Below are 20757 nucleotides of genomic sequence, written 5' to 3'. Positions count from 1 at the left end.
TTTCTTGGAGATCTCCTGTCTGAGTACATGGTTCTTCCAGTAGAATATTATCTGAAATAAAGACTAAAGAGAGATCAAAGTACCAAGAGAATATCAAACATTAATATTCCATAGAAACAAAAGAGATCAGATCTTTAAAAATCTAAGAAATAATACTGCAAATGAAGTAGAAATGACTTAGAAAAAAAGAAAATATGGAAGTGGAAGATACTTCAGAAGTCTGAATAAGAAAGATCATGAATAATTTTAACCTGCTGCTTGCCATTCAGTTGTACAGCACAGGTGCTTCGTTGTGTCTTTCTTCACAGGCTATGTTAATGTTCATCACGTGAGGTACACAAAGAGAACCAACAATTCCTTTTGTTATTTTGATTACTTTCATTCTCCACAACATTAAAGAAGGTAGATATTGATTATGTTGACATTTATAGCTAATCAGTTTTTTCAGTGTTTCAGGGTAAAGTATGTGGCAAATGCTCTTTGCACAGTGAAATTCTTCAACAACCAAAAATAATGCAGACTCATTACTACAGCAAAGCAAAATAGTCTCTGGTTGCAAAATTCCAGTTCAGTAATATAAAATTTCACAATCACAATTTTAAAATTTATTGCTTCCAGCAGTAGATCTGAAAAAAAAGAAGTTTTTGGAAGGGAGCACATTTTTTGCTCCAAACGTGAGAAAGCAAATGGTCTGGTGATTAGGAGATATGCCTGACGTATGATAGGCAAGAGGAAATTCTTCTTCTCTCAGATTAATAACAACTTGTTAGATGTCTTGCAGGGTCAGTGCCCAAGCTATTATCTCTTCTGCACGTTGGCTTCCTCTTCTCTATGGCTTTGTAAGGTATTCTGCACTTTATTCAGTCTAGAACCAAAAGACCCATGTCAAAGTTTTACAGACTGGAAAACCTGTTTCTCACTCAGCTCCATTTGTAATCGAGTATCTTATTCCTCCTTAGTCTAAAAGTCTGCCTTAAAGCTGTTGAAACATGATGAAATTGAGAGAAATCTGCAGGGTTTTATTCCGTTCTCTTACTTCCCATCAAGTAATGATCCATTATCACTTGCTTTCTGTGAATGTTATGAATCTGAAGAAGACTACCCTAAGACCCCTTCCTACAGCCTCATGGAAAACAAAATAAGTTCTATGAGGCAGCTCACTTTGTGGAATAATGACCTACCAAGACTGACAGTTCACACAATGTAAATTCTGGCCTAATAAGTTAGGGGTTTGGCACACCAAACCTCAACCCTGGTCTCTTTCACAACCACCAGCTTTTTGTAGATCATCTGATGGCTGGTAATTTACTTCTCTGATAGTGAACCTGGCATTCCAGTAACTTCCCTGACAGTGTTTCCAGCTGAACTGCTGTTTGAAATCAGGTTCTTTGTCATTGTAGGTAGCAGTAGGAGAAAATATATACTTCTGTGTTCAATGAATACATGCTTTGCAATTACTGCTCCTGTGGGTTTTACCTACAGTTAATAAAAACTTCTGAGAAGCTGGTAATCTAGCTGGATGATATAGGGCCAGAAAAATTGTTAATTTCATCTTGGAGTTTTGGTCATTCCTTTGTATTCTAAAGAATTAAGCACTGTATGTATGTATGTATGCCTGCATATATTTATTTATTTGGAGAGACAGTGAATATATCAAAAGTATCATTTATTCAGTTCTGTTGGAAACAATCACTATGCTTGTGCTAGGAAGCTAAAGAACTCAGGCATGGGTTCAAGAGCTCTCTGTGATTAGCTATACTGTTAATTGTTAGCATGATCCCTAACTTGATTTTGGACTGTGCCAGCTGTGCCTGGGCACAGTCTGGGAGTCACCAGGGACAGAGGATCATTTCTAACAGGCCACTTGGACTTGGCTACTCTGTTTTGGGAGGGAAGATGGCTTAGCTCTATGGACTGATATGAGCTATGTGGTGCCAGCTGGCCTCAGGTTCACAGAATGATCCACAGCCTATTTAATTTACTGGTGTAGATGTAGCCAGTACAACCGTGGCCAGCACAACAAAAGATGAGGAAGAAAAGTTTCAGTACTCAAGAATATTTTCATCTTAATGTCAGCAGCACTTCAAGTCACCTTTTCCTAAACCTGTATAAAAACTTATTTTCATGGTGCTCTGAGTATTTCATACTTATTTAATTATCTTCACTCATAATAAACTCTGCTTTGTAACAGTAGGTAGTGCTCAACATTCCTCTAATTAATGAATCGGTTAATGGACAACCTGCAGAGTCAGAATATGCTAATTTAGAGAGAATCTAGCCAATTTAGTGAAACCTACTGATGCACTTCAAGCTGACCAACTTTTGGACCAGTAAAGTAGAACAGCCCTTACAGGCAGAAGCCAGTGGTCACTGTCAGAAAAGCTGGAGTTAAAAGCAAAGAAAAACTGTGTCTTTAAATCTGTCACAGTGCTGAGAGTTGTTACACTTCAAAATTCTGCTTCTTTAAAGACTTTTCATGAATAATACATTACAGACATGAAGATGATACCTGTTATTGTGTATTAGCATGTAGTTCTGAGGTACAGTCTCTGTGTACGGCTCTTCACTGTTGAACCCATTCTTGTTCATTGACAGCAGACAATTCTGGGATCCTGAGGCCATGCTGGATGTAAAGTAATGACAGATAATAAATGGCAAACAGTGTACAGCCTTGGTAAGCAGTCAAAAGTTTAGGCACCTGTGCTTTGGAAGGGAAGGTAGCATGGGTACAGCAAGGCTGTCAAGGTGACTCCAGTCAAACAGATGTATTTCAGACTATGGAACTCAAGTAATGTCATGCATAAAACAAAAGATGAAAAGTCAGAATGGTAACATGAATTTTGAATAGCAAATAGCTAAATAAGCTGTAAACAAGAGATCTTCTAGGGATTTAATTGGTTGGTTTGCATGAACATCGGGGAGAAACAATCAAAAAGAACATTACAGGGAAGACAAATGATTTCTACCCTTGCAGAGGATTGCCCCTGGAAAAATAATACAGTTCAGGTACTGTCAGAAACAAAAGCACTCAGAGAAATTCATAGACAGATTAATAGCAGCTCCTGAGCATATATGACTGTGTGTGTCTGAATTGTGGAGTTTGCGAGTGAAGATGCTGAGAGTGTTACAGAGGTTTACAACTTCTAATTAAAATCTTTTATAAGTCTGAATTCCATCTACCTAAAATTTCTTTGAGGAAGATCTTGAACATTGAATACTGACAAGATTTCTTTAAATTACAGGTACATTAATTGAAACAGCAATTAAAATATCATTTATAAAACTTCCTGGCATGAAGAAGATAAAAACAAGCTTGACTTCACACATGAATACAATGGGGTTTTGGTCCCAAAGAGTTCCCAGTGTATGAAAACAAAATATTAGGCAAAACTAAAAGAAAAAAAAAAAAAAGAAGGAAACATTTTATATTTTTCAAAGTGTTTGCTAAATCCCACATAGGAAGAACTTAAGGAAGCTAAATAATGACTGGTTTGCAAGAAAAGTACTATCATAGATTAAAAAGTAGGTAACAGATAGAAAAAACCTAGAAGGCTGCCTGACCCTTAATTTCTTTTACATAAGGTTAAAAATGTTTATGTAAAAGGAAGGAGCAATGAGTGGCAAAATCTATAAAACAGAGCTACTAAGATTAACAAACTCAGGAAAATTCAGGAAGACCCAAAAACATTAGAATAGCTGTACTGGGTCAGTTCATAAATCAGCTTGGTCCAGTACCTTATTTTTAATTCCCTATTCCCTAACACAGCTGAAAAGCATACTAAGAAGCAAGGCAGACACTAGTATTTCTCCCAGTACATCCTCCTAGCTTCTAGCTATCTGTAGCAAAGACACTTCCCAGGACAGAAGATCTATCCGAGACTTTGTATTTAATAGATTCAGGGAATCTAATGAGTTGGATGTGCAGCTTGATGGCAAATGAAATTCCATAAAGATAAATGCTAAGTAATGCATATTCCAGTAAATAATTTGATTTATACATATTACTGGGTTCCAAATGAGTTGAAGTCACTCTGAGAAAAATAAAATTAAAAAAATTTAAAACTGGGGTCCCAGTATGAACCCTTTATTATTTATCATTTGTATATTAACTGTTAGTATTGCAGCAGAATCTCCAGACACTGATTGGGTATCCACTGTTCTCATGCATTACACAGATAAAGGAAAAAATCTCCAGCCTGAAAGACCTTGCAATCTGAGTATAACAACAGACAGACAGATGTGGGGGAACAAGGAAACAATGAGGCAGTATTGATCGGAAGGATAAGCAGTGGTGTCATATTAATTGACCTTTGCTCATTCTGCATTGGTGGTCAAAAAGGAAACAACATGTTAGCATGTATAATGCCATTACATGAATCAATGAGTTCTAATCTTCCCATCTAAAAAGGCTACAGTAAAATCAGAAGGAATTCAGAGCCAGATGACAGAAATTATTTGGAAAGAAAACAGAAATGTGGGATTCAAAAATGGGGAATAGTTAATTTAGATGAAAAAAACCACATGTTTTCAAGATGCGAAATGATGAAGGAATCTGCAATAATGACACACGATATCATTATTACAAATTATTACACAAAGACATTGTCAAGTGGACGTCCCTAATTAGCTCTTCTACTGATATAGGACATAAGTAAAAAAAAAACAACACAAAAACAAAAAAAAAAAAACACAGACAAACAAACAAAACAAAAGACGCATTTAAAACATAAGTTTTCCTCAAGCAGGAACTGCAGACTTAATTTATGGAATGAACTGTTATTGTCTGATGTCACTATGAACAAACCTTCAGTCCTTTTCAAAGTGGAACTGCAGGTTAATTGGGATAATGTCATGTGCATTTGTGATTCTCTTCTTTTAATGCTATGTATATTGCTACACATACAGGCACTGTCCAGCCACTAGCTCATGAAGGACAGGATAATATTTTCCTTACAGACAGTTTAGTCCATAATTGTCCATCACAGGCTTCTTGCTGCTGTTGAAGCATTTACTGCTAGCTACAAACTGTGAAAAATAGAACACCAAGTTAGATTGGTCTGATCTAAAGCAGCAATTGCAGTGACCTTTGATGAGAAACTCTATTAAATACTAGAATTGAGATTATAATATATGCCTATACATAACTGGCAGCACTTAGTTTTTAGTGTGCATTTGGTTCTCAGTTCTGATTCACTGCACTGCAAGAGCTGCAGGAGGACTGGCATGAGCATTTCAGGGATGTCTTTCTTTTTACGTCCTTTCTCTAGTAGTAAGGAAGGAGGGAGAGAAAGGGAAAATCGCAATGTTGAGCTCATTTAGCTACAAATGGTACTGCTAACTTCAAGAACAATTAGAAACTGAACAATGAATAATTCAGCATTTTGTCACTTCAGGGGCTTCCCATTCTGCCTTTATAATTCAGAACCCTTCCTTCCCTCCCCCTTCTTGTTAAGGAGAAATTCGAGCTGGAAACGCAATCTCCAGGGAATGCCTGCCTGCTTAACATGAATGTGACATTTCCCTGTGGTTTACTGGAAGCTCCCAGGTGGAGGCGTGTCGACCACATCCATGTGGGACCTCTATGGTGCACACATTCTGGCCATGCTCACACAACTGCAACACCTCAAAGGGATTTCCTCTAAAAATGTGGGGCTTTTCCTGTCTTATTCCCTGCATTGTTTGAGGAATAGGATGTAATATGACTTTGAAGGGAAATTGTGTTACCTGAGGATCCCAGAGTACTAATAGTGTACAGTAGGGTTTCTTTGTTTTGGCTTTTTTTTATTTATTTATTTCTGCAGCAGAGAAAACCGTTACTCAGTAACAGCAAGGTCTGATTAAAGACAGTAAAAGTAAGGGATGAGTGGGCAGACAGGCACATACTATAAGGACAACAATTTTCTAGCACTTTGTGTTAGGAGCTGAAGACCTCTTCTTGTCCTTCAGATGAAATTGCTGGCATTCAATGATGTTTATATGTACAAAAAACAACCAAACAGAAAAACCTGTGCAAAAGCCCCTTTCTCTGCCCTTGCTGTCACTGTCATTAGGAGCTTTCATTCCTGTAACAAAACATTGAATGAAGAAAACCTGTACTGAAAGAAAAGCTTTAAAATAGGCTTCCAAGGACAACATATTGTTAAGAATATGTTGAATAGAATTGTGCTTTTAAGAAGTCAGGATTTGGGAGTCAGTTTATTTATAGTGCCAGGATTTATTATTGCAGTGTTAGAATTCATATATGCAACACTAAATACTAAGTTATAATGGAGTAGTCAATATGGCCAGGTGAATGCTAACATTTGGGGATTAACTTTTTTTTTTACATTGTGTCAAAGCTCAGCACACTTTCTAGCTCATTTTAAGGAAGCATTTGGTCCAGATTGCGGTCCATAACAAAAAATGGATACAAAATCAATGCACCTGTCTGCTGTAGCTGAGGTATTTGTGAATCTGTATTCACTCCTTTTTTTTTTTTTTTTTTTCTGTCCAGGATAGGATCACCCTTCTCATATAAGCTTCTTTCCCACATACTAATAAAATGATCTGCCTAGCTGAATGCCCCTTCAGAACTTAGGGACCATTTCTGCCCATTCGGAGTACAGGGAATATTATGCAGATTCTAGGCTGATTGTAAATGAGGGAGATATATTTTCTTAGCACCTTTTCTGCAGTCCTGCCTTTGCAAGGTGTTTCTTCAGCAAAGTGCTAAGGCCAAACAGAGCAAAAATTGGTTTTCTGAATTGTCTCAGAGCCATAGTTCTGTCAGCTAAGGCTGGGTTGCCACTGAAAGGAACAGAGTCTTACTCTTCCTTTGCCCCAGAATGAGAACTTCCAAATTCTTCATTGTGGTCATCCAGATTATGGACTTCATCCTATTAAAAACCAAACCCCCTGGAAAATACTAGATTCTTAGCAGATCAGTCCTTGTGGTGTCTGATGGCTTGATGGTACAGAGCAATCATGGGGGTTGGGGGTGGGACAGGAGCACCATCAGGGTTGAACACAGATTTCAGATCAGCTTCCAACATCAGGCAACTGTACTCTCAGTTACTTCGTTTGAAACCTCGCTCTTTGAGAACTGTACAGTGTTCCTAAACCAGAAAGTAGAGGCACAGCATGATTGTTGCTTTTACTCTCCTGTGATGCCAAGCTTAGTCTATAACTTAATAAAAATCATGAATATTGAAATTTGAATATATCCTTGTGGCATTTTGGCACTGTGTTTGGTAGGATATCATGCTACATAAAACTGCCTTCAGGAGCTCTCATGTATTTGGAAGGCTATTTGTAACATGAAGCCGAATCAGACAGTGGAGAATAACATATGTCTTCAACATTTCTTTACTGACAATTTTCCCCATTTTTTTTTGTATTACAACAATTCCATAGTTAAAGCTATAAGAGTAGGTTGTTCCATGAACCACATAACAGATGAAATTAGTCATTAGCTGTGACTACCCAAAGCTGTGCACATTTCTGTTTGCCAGTCAGTATGCTTGGCTGACTGGCCAGTAGGTACATGCATTCTGCTGCCAAAACAAGACATATAACAGATGAATTCTGCCTTTCTTTCCCTCCCTGGCATTCTCCTTCAACCAGACAATATTCTTCATGAAACTTGCAGAAATTTTATTATCTTTGGGAGTTCAACTTCTCTTTCCAATTTGCTGAAAATTAATCAATAATGCAAAATGTAGCAAGTGTGGTCTGACAAAAAAATGCACAAGAAGTTAAACAGTATATACCTCAGAAAATCAGTGTCAAAATACATATTCAAAATAAACTCTTGCAAGGATACTTTCTTCTAGCTGTAGTTGGATTCCATATTGCAGAGAACTGAAACATAATTTTTATATCAAGCTTGACACACCTGGTCAGAAAGCAGTCCAAATTTGAAGGCATATCCAATGTTTTTTGTTTCAGGGTCTTATCTCCATGTCTTTTTTTGTCTGCATAATCCTACAAGGTTCAACCGCTCTCCTATATGTTTCCACTTGCTGGGACTTTTACTGCAGATCACATAACTTTAGGCAATGATAATATTATTATGCTAATATTGTTATTAATCAGCATTATTTAAACAATATTTCATAAGTTAACTTGCTGCAACTATAAATGCCATAAGAATCTTATAAAAGGAAATCTACAGCACATAAATAAAGACAATAGAGACACTTTTCTTGCTCTGAAAGTCTTATCCTCAGAAGCTTGTCCATTGCTTCCTGTTATGTCAGGTGACCTGATAAAAGATACTACTACTTCTTACAAAACCTATCCTTCTCACATGCTTATAACTGTTTTAGCTACAACACTGCTGTCTGATGACTGACAGTGCAGTCAGCTCCTGAGTTATGCTACCCTGTTCAAGGAAAAATGTTAGCTCTTTTCATGAATTCTAACACTGGATGCATCTTAGGATAACATTTGGACCAGTTTATTCTAATGATACAAATTTCACAAGAAAGCAGGTATGCAAATTTCACTTCTAGCCTTACCATCACCTCCCTCACTATTCTCCCCATGCATGTATTTTCAAATGAACGGCTTCATTCTTTTTCATACTGCATTGCACCCTTTATATAGCTCACTCGTACGAAAGTGCTAAGCTCTCTTGTATTTCTGGTTGTTAGCTAGTACATCAATCTTTAAACCATCTTTAAAAGTTATGAATATTTTCTCATTGTCACCATTTTCATCTGCATTTTTATATTTCATCTGTTCTCAATAGATAATTTTCTCAAGTTTGCATAGTGCACATTACAATAGGCCTGGGGTCTGTCCTGTATGTACAGTATAGTGGTAGTGCATACAGAGGGTAAGTGGTGTTAAAGAATAGAAAAATAGAAATGGAGGAATTCTTATTAATTGTGTTTGTCTATATATATATCATAGATCATATAATATCTTGAGTTGGAAGCAACTATAAGGATCACAGAGTTCAACTTCTAAGTATATGTATACACTATATGTATATATATAGACACACATACATGTGTAAGTGTACACATAAAAGAGAAAACAATATTTAATATCTGTTTCCTTTCCTTGAATTTGGTTATGGTGATTCTGATTTTTAATTCCAAAGCCACTTGGACTCGGTCAGTACTACTGACAGAAAGCTGAGGGAAAGACACTGAGATTTCCACAGTAAAAATCATTTAGGCAGAGTGGCTGAACTAAGCATGTGCTTCATGAAGTTGAGGAGAAGAGAACAGAATGTTATGACTAGCACATTTCAACAATCCATTTTTAGAAATGTCAATTGCTCTGAGTTATGAAGAAAACAACAGCCCTCACAGTGCCCAGACCCTAATCCCAAGTTTGAAGGATGGCCGTGGCTTGCAGCTGCCAGTGTGTAGTAGGTGTGATGCCAAACACCTCAGAACTGTTTTTCTCGTGCTACATGTGGCTGGGGGGAATCACCACCACAGGTTATATACACCACATGTGCAGCGAATCCATGCTGCACATGAAACACAGACTGGAGTCTTACATTGCATGCTACCTGGAATCCCTTTAATACAGACCTGGCATCCAGTGTTTCAGCAGAACATGATTCTTTAAATGGTCATGCCTCTCCACTGTTAAGGTTGACCAATTTTTGATCTTTGCTTTTTACATAAACAAAAGTCCCCCCTATCCCAGTCATGTTAGTATCACACTTTGTAGGTCAATCCTTTAACTAAAACATTTATTGAATTTAGACATCATTAGATTCAGTTGTCCAGCTTTGCAATACTCTCATAGAGGGAAAAAAAGAGTGAAAGGAATACACTGCAATTTCTTGCATTCTTAGTCTTTTTGACTGATGTCCCATGTGCTAGGTTTTGTTCTTACAGACTCTTACAAAAATGCCTAACTCCCTGCATTACACAATAGCTTGAGGATATCTGAAAGAATGTCATGGTGACATTCACCATGACAAATTCCATGGTGAAGGCTGATCACTAACATCTGTGATAAAGGAACTTTTCTGACTAATCCTATTGCTCAATATATTGGAAGATACAAACTGATTCTATCCATCTAAACTTCTCCTACATTCAGACACATGGACTCAAATATCCACCAAAACTCAGGCAGCAATCCAGACTGCTTTCTCCCACTCCACTCTGAGTTACATATAAGGGTGTCATAGACATTGAGACTTCACTGCCTGTTCAGAGAACAGAAGCTCTTGAACAAATTTAGTAGGTGCCAGTTTCAAAACAAAACAAGGAAAATAGCTTTCTTTAAAATAAGTATTAGATCTATTCAACTTCTTTCCAAAGGATGCTGAGAATGAAAACGTGCATTTGCTTTCAGGAGAAGTAGTACAAAAAGAAGAGATTTCTAAATAGACTTTGTCAAGTTTGACAGATCCCTGTGTACAGAAAGCAGACAGACATAGGAAAAAAACTGGGGGAAATGCTGTTACTTCCCTATTCTTGCACTCAGCTACCTGTTCCTGCCTTCTTCTTCCATTCTCCTGGCATAGGCTTATGAGTACTGAGAACAATTTACTGGATTAGGCAACTTCTTGTTCTGAAGTGGTACATCTGTTCTTGCCTTTTTTAACTGCTTAATCCTGTAAAAACGTGAGTTCTGTAGGCACCTTCTAGTCTGGTGTGGAGGTTCATCAGGTTTAACATTTTTCACCATTATGAGTTCAGAATTAGAGGGTCCTCCAGTTCCTTTGTGAAATCTGTTCTGCTTCAAGATTTCCAATTAAGCCAGCTAATCAACACTTCTCATAGTGAGTAAGAACATTTGCCCAGGCAATAGATGACCTACTGTCCAGGTGACTCAGTGCCATTTTGACATTCTTGAATGCTATCACATATCCAGTTTCCTAATATATCCCCAAAGCAGTAGCTTTCCCTTTGTGAACAGAAAAGCTTGTTCAGATGCCAAAAATATTGCTGCCTAGATAGTAAAAAATCCCTGCTTCCTAGCCCTCACTAAAAAGTGGCACTGTCCTGGTTTGCTCAGGCTTTTTTCCTTCAGGCACTCCACATGCACCACAGAAACCTGGAGATTTCTGTTCCTTTTTCATCCAATTTTACAAGCAAGCCCACCCTGAGACACCGAATCATGACTACCAACATTGCAGCTTTGGAAGATTTAACTGGGAAGCCCTGCAGAGCCTACTAACATCATATAATTGACTGAGGGGCTGCTCCTAAAGAGTAGTATAAGGAACTCCCTCACCACCAGTCTCTCATGATTGAGTGTTTGCTTTTTGAAAAGAGTTCTTCACACTGCTTGCTTTGAGAGGGGAAGAGGAGTGATAAAGAGGAGCGAAGCCTCAATTGCAGTTTTCACTGTTTTCAGAAGGAAAATCTCAGCAGTACACATGCAAGCTGTTATTGTTTGGTCACTTGTCTCTATTGTCTGCCTCTGCTTGGAAGAATTAAAGCATTTTCAGAAAAATAATCTTATCAGGAGAGAGCAATTAGACATTTACCGTGTGGCATACCCTGCCCAGTTAGCAATAACTCTGCTTCTAAGAGCAGAGTGAGCAGCAGCACAGCATGAATTATTTAACTTGATGCTGTGCTTCCTGTTTTCAAGTCACCGGAATAATACAGGCACGACAGACAGTAATTATCCCCAGCATAGAGAGGAAACAGTTAATGGAACCTGCCTTTTAAATCAATATTATTAATTCAAGGAAAGAAACAGCATGTACTATCTGACGCCTATGGAGTTTTGATCTGGGCTTGATGTCACACTGAAGCAAGTGGTTGCCATGGAGATTGGAGCGTATGTCTGCGTATCCCTCCCGGCCAGCGAGCTGCGAGGAGTGTTTTAGGAGAGGAAGTGCCCATCTGTAGTCAATAGCTATTGTTCTCATGGAGCCACATGCCGGCCTCGCTGCAGCCTGCCGAACTGCGTCACGACACTGCAGTATCAGCCCCTTTGAATAAAGACTCCCTGTTGAACCAGATTTATCCACCCTACCATTTTCACTGTCATTTGATTATCTGCTTGTATTTTCTGGCTGTGCTAATGCAGTCTTTTAGCAGTGTTATCAGAGAATCCCTATGGCTCAGTATCTCACAAAGCTGGACAGATCTCCTTGTGTTTGCTGGTTTTCTTCATTGCCCTGTCCATTTGGTCAAGGGGAAGTACCTGTGCTATGCCAGCCACTTTGCTTTTCTTCTTTCTTAGACATAGAATAGCTTGAAAACTTGAACGTGTTTTCTCAACCTGTACAAATTCATAGCAACCTACAACTGCTTGTAATAGATCCTTGTAAATCATCATTTTTAATTGCCAACATATGTTTGTAGAAAAAGACTGGCAGTTCGGCACAGTCCACCATGATTATTGAATATACCTGTTTACTAACCAATTAAGTAATGAGCTAATATGCCAGTGGCATATGAAATCAGGGCACTATTACTAACAGGAAGATGTCAGACAAATTTACTCCTGTTACCTGAAGACAATGGGATGAAACAACTTCATGAGTGCAGTTTGTAGGCTCATTTTCTTTTCCTCCTGAAATACAGTATTCAGAGTAATGTCTGATAAATTTCTGCCAGAGATTCTTGGAAGTTATTCTCCTGAACAGCATACACAGAAAGAAGCAGGTATGATGGAAGCAGATTTATTTAACTGTTTTCATTTTATTGTTCTTTTCCTCTTATTTCTCTCTCTCTGTTTTGTGTATCTCATGTCAAGTAAAAGTGCATTTCAGCTACCTGGACTTCCCATTGTAAAAGATGCAAAAGGCTTTCAGAACAGCCAATATGTGTACCCTCCTCTGCTATCATTCTCAGAAATGACCAAACCATTTTTTTGCAGAAACATCAAAATGAATCAGCTTTGAGCATGTACCTGGCATGGGAAACTGCAGGAAAAACAATTACAGTTTAGTAAATTCCCATAATGGTAAACATTTTGATTGTGAAGAACAGGCCTGCCAGGGATTCTGGGTCCTTATCTAGCCACCAAATATTGTCTAAACTCACTGCTACCAGTGGTAGGTTGATTACAGCTTGAGTACCCCCAGCCTGCGTACAGGTGTAGCATTCACACCCAGCTTGCACTGTATACTAACTTTCCTAATTACATGATGAATGCAATTTCATATTTGCAATCTGCCCTACTACTATAAAGAACACAAATGTTTATTTAATCCTAGATTGTGTGGCACAAGCAAGGTTGCTGTGGCTGTATGATCACCCATGCAGGGTGATAAGGGATGCACAGGAAAAGAAAGATGACTTTCCCTCACTCTCACCCCCCCCACCTCCCCCATGTTTTACTTATATCTCTTCCATCCCAGTTGGCTTGTACAATGGCAACTCTGGGATTTCTGACCCTGAACTAAACTGCTGCAGGGCTGAGTGGGAGACTTGGCAGGTATTTGATGAAGCTGAACTACATTGCAAGTATCCCAATTTTACTGAATCTAAGAGTTTCAAGAGAAATTTTGAAGGGATGTTTCTGAACAGCTTTATCAGTTCTATGAGCAGCGTGTTCTTACTACTAGGTTTCCAACAGAATAGACATATTATCTAATTTTATCTTGTATTTGGGTGCTTTGCTGTATTGTGAGCATTGACTAGTGATTTTTGAGTTCTTGGGGCCAGACCCACCTACAGAAATATGTAAATAGAAAAACAGTACATCTCAGTCAAGCAAGAAAATATAAACTTTCACTTCTGGAAGTAAGTAGCAAGTTGGAGTCCTAGTCATGGAAAAAAATAGGTGAAAACCTCCAGTTCTTGGAAATCACACAAGGTTTAAAAAGGGAAACAGACACCGTTTGGATAGACTGGTGAACATAATCATATTTATAACTTGAAGTGGATTTAAACTATCTGTCAGAAATGTACTGAAATTGGCATGTTCCCACAGTACAAGTAAATATCAGTGAATTTTCATTTTGACTCGACTTTCCATTAAAAAACATGTAGGCAAACTTACTTTCTTCTGTACAAGGTCCTGAATTTTTCACTTGGTTGACTGAAAATCCTATCACATCAAACACAGAAGACCTTGGATTTTGTGTTTTGTTGTTTTTTTTTAATAAATGCTCAGGTAGGCTACCAGACATCTGAGATTCTGGGGGGTTTTGGATCTTCAGCTTTAATGCAGCCTACATTGGTTATTTTGGTAACCAGTGTGGCATTTTTTGGTGAAGTAGGGCATACACAGGTGAAAGTCATATGAGATTCTGGGCAAGGATATCTAATTGTCTAAATCAGAAGAATTCTCACAGGATGCTTTCCACTTGAACTACATTAGCTGCTTTAAAATACAGATGTTTCTGGGGCAATGCTCACCTCTTATCTACTGGATGACTATTTCAGATACAGGAAACTATTTTGTCTCTCCAGCTTGAAAGATTTGGTTTTATTGCTCTCCCATTCTGCAAAAGCACAGTCAGGAAAGAGATACAACTGCTGATTACAGTTGCTGTTTCTCCTGTTTAATTTGGTCCATTATGCATCAGGGAATTAAGATTTTCTAGTACCTGAATGTAGGTTAAAAAACAATCACATGGTGTTGGTCACCAATTATGAGGCACTGACGTGTGAAGCTGCTGTTTGCTTTTTTAGGAATCCAACATCAGAACTCCTTAGTGTGGTGCAAAACATTCAAACACCTTTGTGATCTTATATTATATAGTCCTAGCACTTCTGACTCTAGAGAGGTTCTCTAATAAAAAAGCTCCCTTTTTTCTGGTAAAAATTCTGTATTGCAATATTTATAAAATAAAATATTGTGGAATTTCAATTTATGCATATACTTGAGTTTTAGGAAGATTATGAATTTGTTTATTAATTTTCTTTTTAGGAAGGCAACGTTTTTGTAGACCTGACCAATTCCTAACTCCTATATTACAAATGTAGCAGGCTCTAAACTTAAAATGAGTGAAAAATATAAATACACATTTTTTATTTGTTTATTTATTCTATTTCTTTTTTCATACAGCTTCTTTGGCATCTTTTCATTGCATGCAAAAGGACATTTCCAATGTTTGTCAGCAGTCATGGACTATTTTATGTTCTGAAAAATCTTTCCAGAATGGCACCCTCAAGCAACAAATGGCCCAATTTATTTATGATAGTGCCAAAAAAACTATTTCCAGGATGTTCATAGGTCAAGAACTCCACTGAAATAGAGAATGCCTCTAGGACCTATTGCATTGTTTATTATTCACTGTGTATGTTGTAGTCATGCCCTGAGGGCACAATAAAAATCAGGAAGTGGGGGGAGATTGAAAGAATTATGATCTCTCTTTCAGTTGTAGATTATCCTTATAACTTTGTCATTCTAATTCCTGTCACCCTTTTCCTCTAGGACGTTAGTTTACCCTTCAGACAATTTTCTTTCAGAAATCTCCTTCCATTAGCCTCCTATTTCTATTTTTGTCTAGCTAACTGTTGTCTTGAGATGGCTAGTTATTCCAGTGGTTACATCCAGTGAAAAGATGCTTCAAATGGATGTTTCATGGTTCGTCTTTTTAGATTCCTTCTTCTTTTATATACACACAGATTTATATGTGATGTGAATGATATATCTCAGAGACTTCTCATTGTTTAGCTTTTGCAGGTAATCTTTGGGAATGGGGGTACTATTCTTGTGTATAGAGCTGCAGGTTACTTTAAGGAACTAGAGCAGTGTCCAAGAGTCCTAAAGGTAAGACATGTCACAGCAACTGTTTTTAATAAGGCCTAACTCATTCTGTTTCTTTGTTTACCCATCTCCTTCCCAGTCCTACCAAACTTTCATTTGATCTGACCTTTTCTTCAGTTGTGCAATGAAATCACTCTGGGTGACTAAGACTCCACTGCGACATATTACAGGGAGAAGTTGTGGGCAAAGCTCTGAATCCGACAGTATCAAGAAGGAACCACGATTCCTTTGTGTAGTGTGTTTGCTAAGTTGTGTTGTTTGCAGGAAATACAGATTTTTTCAAACAGATCCACAGAAATCACAGTACATTTTCTGTAACAATTAAGTTCACGTGAGTAAGCCAATACCTGCTAATGTTTGTTGGATAGGATCGTTCCTCCTCTTGATTAACTAGTTCAAAGTTTTAAAATAAAATAACATCTAATAATAAATACATCATAAATTTGCCATGCTTTTTATTATTGATGAACATGTTGCAAAGAGTAACATAACAAAAATACATTTGCACATTGTACAGTGGAACAAAACATATGTGAAATTTTTCAGGCCTCCAGAATTCATATTACAATTTCCTCCTCTTGAGGAGGAAAGATGGATCTGTAGGGAAAGTGAGATGAAGGGAAAATCTGAAGTAATTTTATGGAGTTAAGAGAGTGATTGGGCAATAAGAATAAATCTATACTTGTTCTGGTTTTGGGATCAGTTTTTCAGGGGTTAATTAACTTCATGCTCTGTTCATTTCTTCTTCATGAACTCTGTAGAAATGACTGTTATCCTTTAATTTATTTTTTCTTAGTATTAAGCATTATAATATCATCTTTTTTCTGTCCATGAGGTCAGACAAGGGTCCAATTACACATTATAGCAGGAATTTGTATTTCTGGAGTTTGATTCTCTTGAAGTCTTTTTATGCTTACACTCTCAGTCAGGATAAGCAGGATGAAGAATGAGACCGTGAAGCACTGAGATCAGCAGTATTTTTCAGCATCTGCATGCAATAATGTAATTTGACTGACTTGTATGGACCCGAGCCCAAAAACTACAGAAAGGATTTATGTAGGCTGTGTTGGCTGACATGTGGGAGATGTTCCTACTATAAAAGTTATGCCGATTACAATATGCAATCATTTTCATAAAAGCAGCCAGACTTTTTTCAGTTTTGTTCCTTGGCTTATGTTCCTCAGCTTATGTTCCTCAAGCCAGTTTCCATCCTACTGTTTCTAAAACAGCTTGCACATCTTTAATAAATATATAAGGTTAGTTCAGAAAAATAGTCAAAATTCTATTCATCTGTACTGCATGGAGGTTTGGTTCATGAGTCTTTGAAGAAAGAGACAGAAAAGACTAAAAAAATGTATGTTGTCCTCAGTACAATTCAGGTTACTACACAGAACCTACTGCCCACCACACTTCAATGAGTCACACATGGTAAGCACAATAATTCCTCTTTTATTTAATGTGTTCTGATGATAATTTTCTCATTTACACCTATAAATGTTACATTCATTTTTAAAAGTTGACAACATAAGATTGTCAAAAATATAAAATAATTTAACTGAATAATTTTAGCTCATTCTAAAATCCATTTTTTTTATCAATGCACATATAGCTATTTTGCATTAACTTTGTACAATATGTGCCCTGATAAAACATTGGGAAAGATGTTATTAACCATATTTGTCAAAGCTTTTTCTGTGTGATTAGGTTTTATTTCACTAAATTTGAATAAAACATCGATCATTGAACTGTCAAATTACAATACAATTTCTAGTAAAATGCTGGCTGAAAAGGACTCCACTTACACATTATTTTTTTTTTCCAGATTTGGAGTTATATAATGGATTTTTTCTGAGGAAGATGAGATTATGAGTCCACTTGAATCCAAACAGAGATTTCCATGTTAAAAGGAAGTCATAAAGCTATATAACATATCCCACCTTCAGTAATTTGCAGTGATGTACAAAGGTTTAGTTCTATAGGTCAAAAAAGCCCAAATCCTACCAACCAGTAGGTGCTTTGTATGATCTGGATAAATGTCATCTTACAAAATAAGCTAAGGGATTGAGAAAGGCATGACATGCAAGCAGAAGGCAAAGTATTTTCTCAGTCTTACTTGAAGTAGCATAGAATCCTATGTCCGGATGAACAGAAGTTTTGGCCTGTCATGTCTGATCGGTCTTCCAAAACACTACAGAAGTTGGATTCAAAATATAACAATAGTATCATAACAGAATGCAGTATCTTTGCAACCTTGGAGATATTACATTCTTTCACAGCTCAAGTTCTTTTTCAAAGAGCCCTTGGGTCTGGCTAGCACATGCAGTGAAATTGTGTTCAAAGGTACTCAGGCTTCCTGTAACAAAACAGCAGCGATGAAGCCTGACAGAGTTTTTCTGTACCCATATTATGAAGCCTCACAGGGAAACAGCCACCCTGAGATGTATAAAATTATACTGCAAGTGAAGTTTAGTTACAGACTTGGCTAAAATCAGTAAGAAGTTTATTTACATGGTCTTTTTTGGGGGGGAAGACCTGAACTTGCTCTGCCTAAGCCCTAAGTCAAGATATAAACAAGTTCTAGTCTGAAGGGTCTGTGCTCGATCTGCTGTGATAAGCTCTGTTGGGTGCATGGTGCCATTCGGCCTCAAGTTTATATACCTCCTGTCACATGGAAATGCAAGCAGAGCAAATAAAGGTCTAGACAACAGACTGAGGATTTACAGTTCATTATGTAAGGCTAAGGCTCGAATACACTGTAGTCCCTTGACCTGGAGGTAAGGGTCTTGGAGATAAAGGGTTTCCCTTGTTCACACAAAATGTGGGAGACAAATAACACAAGCTAAATAAGAAAGGCAAAATACTGTGATACTGCTTAAGGAGCACTCTGTAATAAGCTCTTTTTTTTTTTTTTTTTTCCTGAGGAAATTTACACTCAGGAAATACTCTCTGGATGAGCCTACGTAACTCATAAATCGAATACCATGTGTTCTGGTGCCATTTCTGACAGTCTGTATGTTAATAACATCTATGTGTACTACTGCTTGTGTTCCCTTGTTCTATTTCTGGTCAGCAAGTTATTTGTACAGGGGTACTTAGATGTCTCTTCAACAAAGACCAAGTCAATAACAGTGACGATCCATTTGTGAAATAAAGCTAACACTCCTGGACACTGTCACCATCTTTTCTACCTGAAAATTATTTCTTTTACTCTCAGCAAGTTGTGTTATTGTCCACTGTGCTTAGCAGAAAATCAGTTTTAGAAGTCACAATTCAAAAAGGGTGAGTAGACCCATGGAAGTTTCTATACCTTTCTGTTGTCTGGAGAGGTAATTTAACAACTACCTTAGATTAGAAGCTGAAGGCAGGCTTCAGCTGGCTAAACATATGTATTTAGTGTAATTACTTGCCTTGAGTATTACAGATGCGTGCAACGTTGGTGAATACACCTTATGACCTGAAGAGAATCCAGGTACTTCTGCAGTAGGAGCTAGAGCATAGCTAGAAATTGCTTGGGCAATTTAAGCAGCATTAACCATCCAAGTTGAGACAGACTGACACTACATTTACATATGTACAGGAAGATGACTGCTTGTGAGTCAGATGTTTAAGTCTCTACTGCAATCAATGAGGGTGTACCTCAGTCACCTAACATATATGTTATCTCATATGTCCCAGGGTACCCAGCATGGACTCCAACTGCTGTGATAAGATAGTGTGGGTCTCGTATAGGCTCCGCTTTGCAGAGCCTTCAGCTGACATATTGGACATCTGGGGAATCTCAGATGGCACTAAGCACCAAAGGTTATGGAACAGGGTTGAATGCCACATCTAGCCAATATAGCTAGCAGAAGTGAAAAAGCTATTCAGCTCTGTCAAAAATAGTCACCCACTTCTGACCGTCTAAGTAGCTCTCTGTACTGCAGTGACTAAATTGACCAGATTAGCAAAGAGTATAACTTAGTCATCTTAGACACTGAATTTACACCTACTTACATGTCTGGATCTGGAGCTGAAGTCTACCCCAAGCAGGCAGAGGCCTAAAGTTAGGTAAGATGAATCCCATTCCCAGCATTCAGTACAAGAATACATGAGAGGTGATTCTTCCACCCTCACATTAGCACTGTCATGCTCAGTTTGAAGACACTTGCCAGGCTGTTAACAACATGCTGTTTATTTAAAATGTCAGTTATGTAACATGATTATTTAAACGTTTTCTTCTTTATATTACAGTAAATTAACACAGTTTAAAAATTCCTCTCACTTCCCACTTTATTCACTCTGAAGCTACCAGAGTTCTCATTTTCATCAGGACATCAGTTAAGTATAATAGATTAAGCAGTGAAATTTCTTCAGCTGCCTATCCTCCATGTGCAGCTCTCTGGTTGCTTTGTATGACAAATATGATATTTGGCAAAAGCAGATTACTTGAAATACTGCTATTAACATGCAGCTTTGATCTGGTTGGTTTTTTGTTGCTTTTTTTTTTTGCAAGGCTCTCCCTGTAAAATGGCCTGGGCATCACTGAAGTGCATAATTTCTTAGATTAAAACCTAGTGGACTAGATGACACCACCTTCCCAACCCCCCAAAACCTGTCAGGTATTGAACTTTTCATTGGATCACTTCCAAGGAGGAAAATCTTGTCAAGTGTAGCTCTAGCACAAATCAATGGTGTGTTCATGTAAACACAAGTTAGTTCATGTAACCATGCTCAGAAAACATAATTTTCATTTGAGTTGCTGGCATAAGGATTGTCATCTTTATTAGCCTAGATGTAAATTCAATGATTTACTTCAGAATTTCATAGGCATCAGTGGAGAGAATGTATGCTCTTGCAACATGGGAATTTTGGTTATAGTGATGGTAGACTAAAAGGTGGAGTAGTGAAACAATCAAGAAAATCAATTTGATTTAAGGCTAAAACTACCTATTCTTAGTTATGTTGACATACTTCCTCAGAAGTATGTATTTTAAAGCCACTTCTAATTTAATCAGGCTGTTGAAGTTTGACATACATGCATGCACACACACAGAGTGAAGGTAAAAACTACATAATAGATTTAGCTACACAGGGATACAGAAGGAAGCAAGAACCTGACCTTTTAAATTTATATGTCTA

At 37.6% G+C, this 20757-nt stretch overlaps 2 long non-coding RNA genes across 2 annotated transcripts; one reads left to right on the top strand and one right to left on the bottom strand.

Moving 5' to 3' along the window:
• Nucleotides 1–579: 579 nt before the first annotated feature.
• Nucleotides 580–10585, bottom strand: LOC133222817 (uncharacterized). Its single transcript, XR_009728381.1, has 3 exons — nt 10445–10585; nt 2510–2623; nt 580–865 (listed from the first exon to the last, which is right to left on the bottom strand). It is a non-coding gene; the product is annotated as an uncharacterized LOC133222817 (long non-coding RNA).
• A 1185-nt stretch (nt 10586–11770) lies between these two features.
• LOC133222814 (uncharacterized) lies at nt 11771–15715 on the top strand. The gene is made up of 3 exons (XR_009728379.1): nt 11771–12102; nt 13280–13356; nt 15547–15715. It is a non-coding gene; the product is annotated as an uncharacterized LOC133222814 (long non-coding RNA).
• Nucleotides 15716–20757: the final 5042 nt, after the last annotated feature.

The sequence above is a fragment of the Neopsephotus bourkii genome, unplaced genomic scaffold, assembly GCF_033783945.1.
Source record: "Neopsephotus bourkii isolate Nb327-2 ecotype Australia unplaced genomic scaffold, CSIRO-AGI_Nbou_v1 NB_1624, whole genome shotgun sequence".
In the NCBI taxonomy this organism is placed as follows: Eukaryota; Metazoa; Chordata; class Aves; order Psittaciformes; family Psittacidae; genus Neopsephotus; species Neopsephotus bourkii.
Note: the sequence above shows the minus strand (reverse complement) of the source record. Positions and strands in the feature narration are given on the sequence as shown.